Genomic DNA, 12,941 nt, shown 5'->3' on the forward strand with positions numbered 1-12,941 from the left:
AGACGACACGGTGCAGCTAGCCCTTCATTCCCTATGCAGTCAGATGAACCTGAGCATCTCTCTAGAATTCATAAGGCATCTCTGCTCCCGCGGGCCCTGCCTCCATATGTCGGGGTGGCAGAGAAGCCACCCATGTTACCCACTGTGAGGTGCCATGCTCTGGTTATCCTTTATTTGCTTAACAACACACAGGGTTTACTAGTTCCCCAAACCCAATCAGAATTCCCAAGCTTCTTCTCTTGGTATTGTCATATATAAGCCCAAAAACTAATTGGGGGGAATTTCAATAGACAACTCTAAATTCCCTTTATCCTTACAAATATGAATCCTTATACAATTCCATTTTCCCCTGTTTTTTTTTCCTGCTCATGATTCTCTTATAGCTCTTTCCAGTGATGCTAAAAACCAGCTGATCTGAAGATTAATATGACCAGACATACCATGAATTTTTTAAATCTCAAAACTCCCAGTTTCTAGTTCTTGGTCAAGCAAATATAGGTTGTATTTTCTTGTGTATATATAAATGTACAGTATATCATCCTGTCTTCTCTAATTTTTTTTTTTTTGGTCTCACTATTCCCCAAAATTGTTCCTAAATGCTTCTTTGTTAGAAAGAGGCAGAGGAAAACCTGAAGAATGGAGGGAGAAGAAGTATGAAGTGATGGAAAGGGAAAGCATACTAGGGAAGAAGGGAAGCCAATGAGGAGATGGAAAAAAATAGTGATTTCCCTTTTCCCTGGTTTCCTCAGAGCACTTGTATGTTTGGTTTTGATATTCCTGTCACCTAATGCCCCCAGATGACCTCTCCCTAGCAATGTGCTCTACAGAAAGAATTTATTTCACTGCCAGTGAATATCTCCTATCTACCCACCAAGCCAAAATCTCCTGCCCTAGCAGATTAACATCCTCTCCAGCCTTCCAGGCCCCTTGCCAGCTGACTCCAGGGACTTGGACCCAGGGCCATTAGTTCCACTTTCCCCTGGCCCGTGCTGGCATGGAGAGTGTTAATGGCTGATGTAAGTCTGAAAAGAACTTAGGCAATAATTTGGTTTTACTTTATTAACATCCAAAATATAAACAGGTAAACTACATGTTGAATTCATTAATTCTTCCTCCACTGTTTAAAAAGATGAGAACTGCATTTTTAAAAAAGGGATTGATTGGTGTCATGTACATATTCATTCACTCCTGTTCATACAAGATAATAAGAATATTAACATGGAGGCAGAGCAGTGGCCCTTATAATTCTATCACCACTGTTTATGTAAGAAGAAAATATCTGAAAAGAAACAGGGAGAGAACATTTGCTGCTCTATACATACATTAAATTCTTGTATTTTTGTTTATAAGGCATTTGAGGGAGAAAAAGTTTAACAAGTTGAGGAGGAGTTAGTGTTCTTTATACCATGTTCACTGCCATTGACCTAAGATAGCTAAGTTTAGAAAAGTCAGAAATATAATGGAGGGGGTACCTCCTTACAAGGAGCAGAGGGACCAGAGACATGTGCTCCATTAAATCCTTCCTGAGATTGAGCTTATTTACGATTAGGATTCTCTGCTGGGTGCTGAAATGTTCTACCCCAGAGAGTAGTGAGTGTTGTGTCTGGGAGACCATTGACTCATAATTTGCCTGTAACTCAAGATATGCTTCTCAGGAAATGAAAAGAAAAGAAAAAAATGCTGTTTTAAATAAGATTGTAAGGACCCATTTCAAACAAATAGTTCTGGGAAGACATTTATGATATTTTCTTGACTGTTTGAAAAAGAAAACGTAGTTGGTGGTGGGGTAAGGGTTTCTTATCTAAGTTGACATTAGCTGAGTTGATAATATAGGCCACAAAGGGTCAGATTATTGATGAGGCCTTAATGGCTGTCACAGGGCAATTGAAAAGAGTGAATAAGGAGCAAGAAGTGTTATAGGTAGGTGGTTATATTTATGATAACCTACCTAAGCAGGCGAGTAACCTGTTAGTGATAACGGAGGCATAAAAACTCTCTAAAGTGTACATTAGAGTAGAGGTCCTTGAGAGCAGGAATGGAGTCCAATTAGCAGAGTAATTAATAGTAGACTCTGAAAAAACTTCTGTTAAATTAATGAATAAATGCATGCCGCCATCTGGACAATGCTTTGCACGTTCTCCCTTATCTAACCAATTCTCAAGGAAAGTTCATACACTTTCTTAGTCTCAGTTACAAACACAGGTGTCTCTCCAATGAGAGAGTTGAATTTTCACAAGGGCATAGAGTCACTGATTGTTTTTAATTTATTCATTTCAATCCTCATTCACATTCCTGTTCTTGTTCCACTTAGGTAGCCATATTCTATTGCAGTTGGACCAATTGTGCATGCAAGTGATGAGAAATGAGATTAGAGAGGTCGTGAGGGATTGGGGCTCGCAGACTATGGTTAAGTCCTTTAGAATCCCTTAGCATCAGTGATGGGCAGGAGTCTTTGAAACCATAACAACAATCCTACTATAGGATGACCGGATGAAGCAGTTCCAGCCAAAGGCTGGAGGCACAGATGTAAGAGCTTGATTTGGGCTATAAATCAAATATAAAATTTCCAACCAGTGTAAATAAAAGCACTGTCTCATTTGGACCCTCTTTTTTGCCTATTGAACCAGTTTTACCAACCTAACGCTTTCAGTTGGCAGCCACACCTATAAGACGCTTAGGGGGAAGTAGTGAATGTGTTTTAGAACTTTCATAAGGCCTTCAGTTCAAAAGCATAGGATTTAAGACACTTCAAACGTGAATTTTAAATGTGATATGTTTTCCCTTGTACTTACTGACTACTGTGCTAAGAATTACAGAACTCCTGGGCATCAAATAGTGTGTGCATAAATCACTCTGCAAAAGAAAGAGAGGTTGAAAGTTCACACAAGACGTGCATGTTCTATGGCCAAGTCCTACCAAAATGAGCCAATTTGCCACACTTACTTTTGAGAATGAGAGAGGTCTGATAGTTTGCCTAAAATGGGACATTCAGGAGAGGTCATTTTCTTGTCCATTTATATATAAATCGTTAACATTTTGAAGCTGTATTCTAGTATAACTGAGGGAAATAGCTCAGAATTTTTCTTATCACATACCAGAGATGACAGACTTAAAATCTGATGGCTCTTTTGATAGCTTCTGAAAGAACTAGAACTTGTCTGGCTCCATTTGTCTGGCCAAGATGTATTTCTATGATTTATCCGTGGAGTTTTTAGCAGAACCTTACACTTACTGTCTAAATTAATGATATTCCCTTCTTTTGCCATAACAAAAATCACGCTACACTATATACATTATGTTAAAGATTTTTTATTTTAGCATGTGGACATATTCTGTAAAAGCTTTTTCAGTTTCATCATGTTGACAAGCTGATTCCATTAAATCACCCACCATCATCATGTTCACTTTTTTCTTTTCTTTTTTGAAAAGTTAGAAAACAGCGATCATCTTAGAGTTTTCAAGACATTCACTTTGGCAAAAATAAATCTGGAAAAACATGAGCCTATTCCTTGAAATGGAAAAAGGATGGGTTGTGTCGTTCTTCTCATTGGCCCTTCTCTTGAAGCTGTTAAAGATGAGGAAGGAGGCTATGGGCCTCTTTCATTTTTTACCAGTAAAATGGGATTTTTAAAAATTTTCTGGATATAGCTCAAACTTCTCTACCTCAGTATTTATTATGTATTATTTGTTATTTAAAATAGAAACTTCAGTAAGTTGGATAAATAGCATGAAAGGGTTTCATTCAAGCATTTTTGAGCATTTCTGCACTGCTGATAAAATGTTATTTGGTAATGTTTTAGGGCCACACTTCTGTTTTGAATTAGAGCAGATATGTCCCAGCTCTCCCACCACCAAGCTTTCCTCACTGAGAAGAAAAAAAAATCATCTGATCATGCTACTGCTGGGTCATTTAAAACATCGGGTAGGTGTGTGAAATGAGGGGAAAAAAAAAAAAAAAAGCTCAGTATGGGGTTAATTTGCTCTGTAGAGTTGTGGGTGGATCACTTCCTTAGGACCAACTCATACAGAGGAACCACACATGTACAGACTTCTAAAAATAAAAGAAAGCCATGAACCTTCAGACTCCGTGGCACAAATTGATTGCCTTTGGAGGTGAGAAATACTCACTCCCTTTTGTCAGGGACGAGTGGACCTCACTTGAAATATCTGGGCAGGCCACTGTCAGATCCTGAAAATGAACCTGTGGCTTGAGGAGAGCTCTGGCAAATTGGGCACTTTCTGAAATTTACCTCTGCTGACTCTTTAAATTCATGTCTTGCTCAGTTTCTTTTAATGTGCCTTATTTTCTAGGTCTCATCTTGGAAACAACACAATTTCTTCCTGAAAATATGGGTGAATTCTTTCTGTTTTCATAATTGTGTTTCACAGGCTGCCAGGGGTTCTCTGCCTGCTGAGATCAGCTCAGCCAGGGTTTGGCCTGAAAGATTCCTCTAGGTTGTTTACAATCTAATCCTTTCATGAAGTGGAAGGTGAAAGAGCAGACAGGAAACATCCTCAATTCCTAGGTCATTAATAAGTGAATACAAGAATTCAGGTATTTAGAAGTAAATTTCACCCAGAGGGTTGTCTGAGGCAGAAAGATACTGTGAAAAAGTCTCCTTGAGCACATGCTCCCAAGAGCCAGGAACCAATGGAGATTAACCACGAGGAAATCACTAACAAAGAACATGTTTGTAAAGTTTCAGAGCAAACCGTTTATGTTTTCTTATGTTTCTGCCTAAATTACTCTGACATCAGTAGGAACACTTCACAGAGTATATAGACAGAAAGTCCCACAATGTTTATAACTTCCAAAAGGAAATATATATATACACACACATATATATGGTATATGCGTGTATATGTATGTATCTTTATTTGCAGTTAAACTATAGGCAATATTGCTTCTTGAGATGGGGAATCAGGTGATGCCCTTGGGAAGTAAAGCTGAACAATCTGTAGAGTCCAGAGCAGAATCCACCTCCACCACCATCACCACACACACAAACACATAATCACCAAATACCTCCTTCATTACCTTGGAAAAACCTGAATTTGGACCTTGTAGAGACAGATAAGAAAATGACAGTTGCCCTAAGAAGAAGTATTAAAAGCAGTTAAATTACTAACTTTTCAGATAACTGAGAGCAGGTTGGGGCTGAGGAGGTTGGAGAGCTGACTGAGTGTGTCCCCAAAGAGGCAGTCCAGGTCACATTTGTTTCTTTTTCTTCAACTGCCTGATGATAGGGATGTGGATGTAGAAATAGGAAGGGATGGAGGGAGGGAGCCAGGAGTAAGTTTTATGAATTCTAACAACGACATTATCAGTTTATTGTACCACAGGCTTTCAAAATTCCAGTTGCTGGTTAGTTAGCTTGACACCTTTGCTGTTCAGTTCATTCATTTTTTTTTTAACCTCTTTATTGGAGTAAAATTGCTTTACAGTGTTGTGTTAGTTTCTGCTGTATAACAAAGTGAATCAGCTGTATGTATACATATATCCCCATATCCCCTCCCTCTTGTGTCTCTCTCCCACCCTCCATATCCCACCCCTCTAGGTGGTCACAAAGCACCGAGTTGATCTCCCTGTGCCATGCAACTGCTTCCCACTAGCTATCTATTTTACATTTGGGAGTGTACATATGTCATTGCTACTCTCTCACTTCATCCCAGCTTACCCTTCCCCCTCCCCGTGTGCTCAATTCATTCTTTTTTGTTTCCTTTTTTTTTTTTTTTTTTTTTTTTTTGCGGTACACGGGCCTCTCACTGTCGTGGCCTCTCCCGTTGCGGAGCGCAGGCTCAGCGGCCATGGCTCACGGGCCCAGCCGCTCCACGGCATGTGGGATCTTCCCGGACCGGGGCACGAACCCATGTCCCCTGCATCGGCAGGCGGACTCTCAACCACTGCGCCACCAGGGAAGCCCCTCAATTCATTCTTGACATTCGAAACAGCATAAGCAATGGCTACATGTACCAATCATTATCCTAGTTAGGTGGTCAAAGTCAGCTTAATGCTGGCTTTATTTTCTGTACTGATAGTGAACAAAATGTTTCTCTTGAAAGGTCTTAGACCTCTATCCTCCCAGCTTCTGATCACAGCAATAACCAACCTCCAGAAGTCATTAGTGAAGACTAGAATAATATCCTATAAAAAGTCAGCTATGAAGAAATTGGCGTAGTTTATCTTTGATTTGTGTCCTTATGAAAATAATGGTTTGCAAAATAAAACTACATTTCTCTGTCTCAATCTCTTTTTTTAAAGGAGATCTTTACAAGTTACATGGGGACTGATTTTTTTTTCCTAACAAAGGTTGAATAACACTCAAAGGCTTTAGTAGCCAAAGTCCATCTTTAGAAATAGCTTTCTTCTATAATGTACTGCCAATTTCTTATGTGTGTGTATTTTGACCTTCCTGATGCTTCTGCTATGGGCTGCCTGTTGATTGGTACATGTTACTGCTTTGCTTATAAGAGTTGGGCAATAGTTCAGTGATCCAGTCCAAATCTGGGCCATAGATAGAAAGGGCTCATCTTCTATTTAAGAAATGTGGCAAACTGCTTTAAATGAATTTGGTTCAGACAAGGTCATTGGAACTGTTCATCTAATCCTGTGTGCTGTATGTAATGGACACTTCTGCTGAGCTCCAAAGCTGCAAGGTAAATAGATAAGAAAGCCAGGAACTTGCCACCCCTGTTAGAGCTTTCCCTGAGTCTGTCATCAGATTTACATTCTTAGTCATATGGAGCCCATTTTGGCCATTTAAAAGTATTTGTTCACTGGTTCTCCTGATGTCTTTGAAGATAGTCCTGGGAATAATAACAGTGAATTCTTACATTATTTTCTAGTCTTTTTTCTAACTTTAAAGAAAAATTGGATATTGAATTTAAATGCATATTCATAACAGGTTTATGAAATATTCAGCTAAATTTCTTGGATGTGAAAGAATTAATTGTTAGAATGTTTTACTGTAGCTAACCATTATGTTAAAACCATAGTAGATTCAAGTATATTTTTGCTCAATTCTATTTAAGTAGTTAATATACACTTGGCAAATTGAATCAATACATAAGCACTATATAAACTATTTTGAATTTAGTAACTTACAGACTTTCTGTGTTACCTTATCCTCTTCTAACCATAAAATGTATTTTACTCAACTGTGTTGTGATTCTGTACAATTTGGGGAGTCAGCATGTTATAGGATTTTGTAGTCATATAGAGCAAAACAAGACTAGGGAAGTATTGAATTCACCCTCCTGACTGGAGGCAGAGCTGTATTTATTCCATCCGAAATAGATGAGGATCTTTCCTACTTTTAAATAACTGTGAAGATAGAAATTTCATAACAGCTCTGAACAATCTATTTGATTATTTACCACTTGTACATTTAAGATGTTCATCCTTAAGTCTTAACTTAAATTCTTCACTGGACAGTTTAATGTCATTTCACCCTAGGACAAAAATACCCATCATTATTCTCTTTATAACAACTCCTCTTCTAGTCAGAAAACTATGAAGATACACCTCAGCTCTTTCTTTCTTAAGCGAAATTATTCCAGTTTTTTAAACATTTAATTTTATCTCTATAGCTCTTTCTGTACAAGAGTGGCAAAGGGGACTATTTTAAAAAGTTCTGTCATACATGATGCCCCTGAGAAAGGCACTGCATATTTTAATTTCACTGTGCCGATGTGGAAATAGCCACAGCTTTTTCATTATATGCTGATGGACAGAGCATTTGTGTTCATTTAACCTTGAGGTTGAAACTTGTTCCCAAAAAAGTAACTGACTCATAGCATTGGCTAGACCCAAGAATAAAGAGCATCAGTTTTCTTAATCTTAAAGGCTCATTTTGCCCCCCACTCTAAAATGCACTAAAATTAACTTTTCCTTGCCCTCTCTCTGGTGCTATTTGTTTACTGATTTAACAACTTTTTTCTATCATCTTTGTCTCCTAAAATAGATGGACAGCATTTATTCAACAAACATTGGAGTGTCATGCTGTGTTTAGGACACTGTTCTAGGCTTGGGAAATTCTAGTGTGAACTGTTAGCAAAGGCTCCGGGACAGAGGTGTCCTAAGCATGTTTAGGGAGAACAAATAGCCTGTTACAGTACGTAAGGAAGCGGTGGTGGAGAAAAAACAAGAGAGGTGGATTGGGGCCAGATCGTGAAAGATCTTAGATTGCTCTTAAGCAAATAGTTGGTGGTGACAAGGACAAAAGTAACATTTTCCAATCTGTATTATGGAAAGCTTTTATCAAGTCTTTAAAACACAGGCTGTGCCCACGTTGTCCTCTTGGTTTAGTATCTAACAGACCATTGGGTGAAAGTACCTGCTTAATTTTTATCTTTTGATATAAATTTTGTGTTATAATTTTTCCCTTTGTATTAAAAAAAATTCAAGGGAACCATTTGAGTAAAGACAGCCTTCTGTTCACACTGATCTGGATGTTTCTTCCTCCTGCTGTGCCCATATTTATTCCAAAGCCCTCTGTACCACTAACATATTACTTTCTGTGTTTATATACCAAGGAGTCTTGGGATGAGTTTGTCCTATAATAGGCACAACTTTTTTGTACCAAATGGCATTAATAGTAAGCTGTGAGCAGCATTATGACCAAGTGTTTCTACTTGATTGGACCACATGATAACAATACCAGACCTTTTCAGCATCCCCTAAAAGATATTAATGTACTATAATAAAAGGTCTTGTACACCAATCCATTTGGAACATGTAAAGCTATAACTTTAGGAGTTTGAAAGGAAGGAAAGTTGTTCGGAATAAGATTGTAGAGAGCTCCTGAATGTCATCATGCCATCGAATTAAGTCTGTTTTAGGAGCTGTAAGAAATCATCCTAAATATATTAAACAAATTCAGTTCCTGATACTACCTCCCACCCTACCCTGCCACCCCTCCCAGGCTTACTGCTTTTACTTCATTTTTATTTCTCAGGCTTTATACCTGTGAGAATCAGGAAGACTCAAGAGGATTTGTATGGGATGGGGTAGAGTGTCAAGTTGTATCTCAGCAACGTCTCAGGCTCAGAAACAATCCCATACCTAATTGCTGAACTTTAGTTTTTGAATTCTCTCTTTTTATTGATCATGATTTCATCATCTCAGTTTTTGAAGACAGACATCATTCTGTGTTATCATAGCATATTAAGGAAAGGTAAAGCATCATTGTGATTTCCCTGCTGTTCTTCTCAAGATGGTCTTGAAAAGCAGACCCCAAGATATAAATGACCATCTATGGCATTTATAGTCAGTCTCCTTAAGACTGACCAAAGGAATGAAGACACTTCAAGAAACTTGCAGGAGACCCCAAAGTACCTAATGGGAAATTGAGCATGTTTTGTATGCACATCTGAATAAGCCTTCCATCTGACTTTAACTTATAAATCTTTTGCCAGGTAGAAAATAGAGAAATAAAAACCTCCAAATTCAGGGTGCATGAAATGTCATTATATCTAGCATAAAATTTCTTGAATCTGTCAGATAAAGGAAATCATGTATCCAGAGTGAAGATGGAATATCAATTGACAGGAACCTATGAAGCTGGCACATATTCTGAGACATATGAATCTAAAAACCCAATAGGGCCTCATCCTTTGAAAACACTGGAAGCCAGAAAGGTATTAGGAAAATCAGTAAGGTAAAAATCTTCATCCTACTATTTGGAATGACTCCCACATAAGAATTAATTAACACAATACTTCTAGAACGTTAAAAGGATGTTAAAATGTTATCTCTACCCATAGAAAACAAAGATATAAACCCACCTAACTGCTAGAGAAAGTAGTTGAAAAAAAAATTGGATGGATTAAAGGCATGTCTAAGAGGTCTTTTCTGTCCTGTTGTCACATCATTTACCCTCTTCAGATAGAAGGATAAGCGTTGAACTTCAGTTCATCTGAATTCCTCAGCTCTGTCATCAATGCTGTGACACATTCTAATTTTCTGATTCATTTGTGATGAATAAGCTTTCCCTTTTCTATTCACAATGCTAAAAGTAACCAGTTGTTGTGAGTGAGTTATGATTACTTATTTTCCATTTTTTTATTGCACTATTATTTTCCCTTAGCAAAGTTTCTCTCACTCTTTATCAGCCAGTGTGAATCCCACGTGCAGAAAAGCCCTTGGACAGTACCATTGCCTAGGCTTGGAGTTAGTCAAGAGGAACGAGAGACTGACAGCCCAGACTCCTTTTTTAACCCAGCCAGGTACCTCAGCTGTCAAGTGTCTCAGCTTCTGCACCAAAAAATGGGTACAATAGTAGCTTTCCCTTACCACCCTGAAATATTTAGAATGCAAATCAAGCCAAAACTGTCTCCTTCCAAGGGAGAAACTTAAACTACTAGCCTACAAAATTCTTAATGAGGCCAGACTTCAAGGGCAAACATAAAGTGGGAAACACCTAGAGGTACTGGAACTTAAGGGTTATAAATATGTAGACCTCAGAATGGTACAGACTTATTCAGATCCCAGCAGCTGTCTGATTTAGGATAAGTTTCCTAATGTCTCAAATCTCCCTTCTTCCTCTGGTAAAGTGGAAGTAATAGTATTTACTCTTGTAGTCAGGATTAAATGATATACTGTTAATGCTGCTTTTCAAACTCTTCCAGGGAGGTGATCATCAAGCTAAGGTGAGCATCCAATATTCAGGGTGCCTGGACATCACCTGAAACAGTCTGCTGCAAATGAGACTTTTCAGTGAGGTCTCAGGTTTCACCCTAAAAAATACGTACACATTTTGCATTCTACCCCTCAATTTATCCTTGTTTGTTTCACTAAACTGGAAGTTCCATGAGGAAGAGAACAGGATCTGTTCTTTTTTTCTATAATGCCCAAGATATAGTTATTGGATAAATGAGCACATATACAAATAAGAGTTTAAATTACTTAGTCACAAAGACAACTGACCCTCTAAAGAGACAGCCGTGTCTTTATTATTTATTTTGTGGCTTTGCACACTCTTGTCATACTGCTCCACCTCCCTGGGTATACCCATATTCAAATTTAAGAAACATTTACTTAAGATGCCTGGAACCACAGAAAGTACTCAGTGAATAGTAACTCTTATTATCATTTCTCTCCTCACTATTCCTCTGCCTCATTGTTCCTAAGGCTCTATGGACATTTTAAAAAAAAAAAGTTATAAGGGACTTGGAAAGTCAGAGTCTGGAAGTCCTGTAAAGGAGTCTGTGTGTCTCTGGTGACACACACTCACCCATGTAGAGATCCATTTTCTATACATTTCATTTACTCCTGGCTTTAACTTCATAGCGACTTGTTAAAACATCCTAGAGGTGATGAGTAGGGGGACTGAAAGAGCATTTTCTCCCCTCTCCCCTTAGACCAATGGTTACTAACCTGAAATTCTTGGAAGACCTTCATGGAGTTTGGGAGATGCTTGAAACTTGGTGTTTTTGAAGAATTTCTGGGAAGAGAAATTCTCACAGGGATCTGTATCACCTCAAATGTTGGGAACCGTTGCCGTAGAACATAAATGGAAATCAGAATGGACTAATCTTTAAGTTACAGTTAATAATACTTTTAGTTCCTTGGAGATTGATACTATATAATAATTTCTACTCAGAAATCACAAAACTAAAACTAGACTTCACTACAAATCACCCCTTCTCCCCCTCTCTGCTCTTGCCTCCCCCACCAGGTTTTAAGGTCTTGATTCATTTTGGGCTTTATAGTTCTATATTCTTGGCTAGATATTTGTGCTTTGAACCCAGCATCCTTAATGAAAATGTTTTTAAGATTATGCAAAACTATTATAGATAATTCTTTGCATTTCAGATGAAAACAATTTACAGACATACAAGGTGAATATCACTTAGGCAGAAAGGGCACATATCAATAAAATAACAATTTGAACTGAACAAAAATAAACCCATGTAGATTAATACATATTTTCAAAATTGCATAGCAGATTGTAATTCAATCAAGAAACGGGGCCTTTTGACATTTATGAATGTTTATAAATTGTATAAGAACTCTGAGATTAAATTTTTAGCCTTAGTATTAAATTTGGGACAGATAGTATTGTTTTTCATTAATACATAAAGACAACAATTATATCCAATAAAATCTTCAATTTAACTTGGCTTTAATTTGTCTTAGACTGTGACATACACACTGTGATTTTTCTCTCCATCTTGGATTCCTGTCATTGACAGGCTGTGTGTCATTTGACATCCAGGAAAGATAGCTTTTCATTCCAGACCTTGGATGTATTAATCAATCTGGATACAGTTTACATCGATCTCTTTTGATCACATCAAAAATTTAACTTTGATTAACTTTTATGAATAAATACTCCTTTCCTAGAAAAGAAAGTTATGCTCTTAGATATAAGAGCATAACTACTAAGTATAGTTCACAAAGAGCATAATTATTATTGAGACTTACTGGGTTTATAACATGCAACAGAAAAATAAGTGAGCATATTGCATAGATAACCACTAATCATATTTTTCTCCATTTTCTCAAGGGTTGGGAAAGAAAGCAAGCTCAAAAAGGTTGGAGGAAGGAGGGAAAAAAGGGAGGAGAGCGGGAAGGAAGGAAGGAAGAAAAGAAGAAAGGAAGGAAGGAATAAGCTTTTAAAAATGCACCAGTGAAGTGGTCTAGGATCCTAGCTTGTGGAAGGGACTAGAATGTAGCAAAACTTAGTGCTTTAAAGTCGTTGAGACTAGTTGGTCTTTTTTTTTTTTTTATGTACGTATTTCAAGTTTGTGTGTACTTTCAATGAATCATACATAAGTTAATTATCTTGCTTAAAATTTTCATTAAGCTCATCGATTTTGTGAAACAATTTAAAAACATCAGAGACCTCCAGCCTCTCTTGTGTTGGCGTACATTATGGTCCAGGCTGCAGGTTTTCATCTTAACTCTTCTTATCCAAAGAGGGGAACACCATACTTCA

At 37.7% G+C, this 12,941-nt stretch overlaps 1 protein-coding gene across 13 annotated transcripts in view; it reads left to right on the forward strand.

Moving 5' to 3' along the window:
• Positions 1-12,941, forward strand: part of ZBTB20 (zinc finger and BTB domain containing 20) — an 825,027-nt gene that overhangs the window by 619,507 nt on the left and 192,579 nt on the right. Inside the window, exon 1 of one of the 13 annotated variants that reach the window (XM_082624262.1) lies at positions 6,557-6,657. The exons of the other annotated variants lie outside the window; for them this stretch is intronic. The gene's annotated coding sequence lies outside the window, so the exon portion shown is untranslated. Of the gene's footprint in view, positions 1-6,556; positions 6,658-12,941 lie in introns of those variants that run through there. 13 annotated transcript variants of the gene reach the window in all.

The sequence above is a fragment of the Mesoplodon mirus genome (genome assembly GCF_964341445.2).
Source record: "Mesoplodon mirus genome assembly, chromosome: 6".
NCBI lineage: Eukaryota > Metazoa > Chordata > Mammalia > Artiodactyla > Ziphiidae > Mesoplodon > Mesoplodon mirus.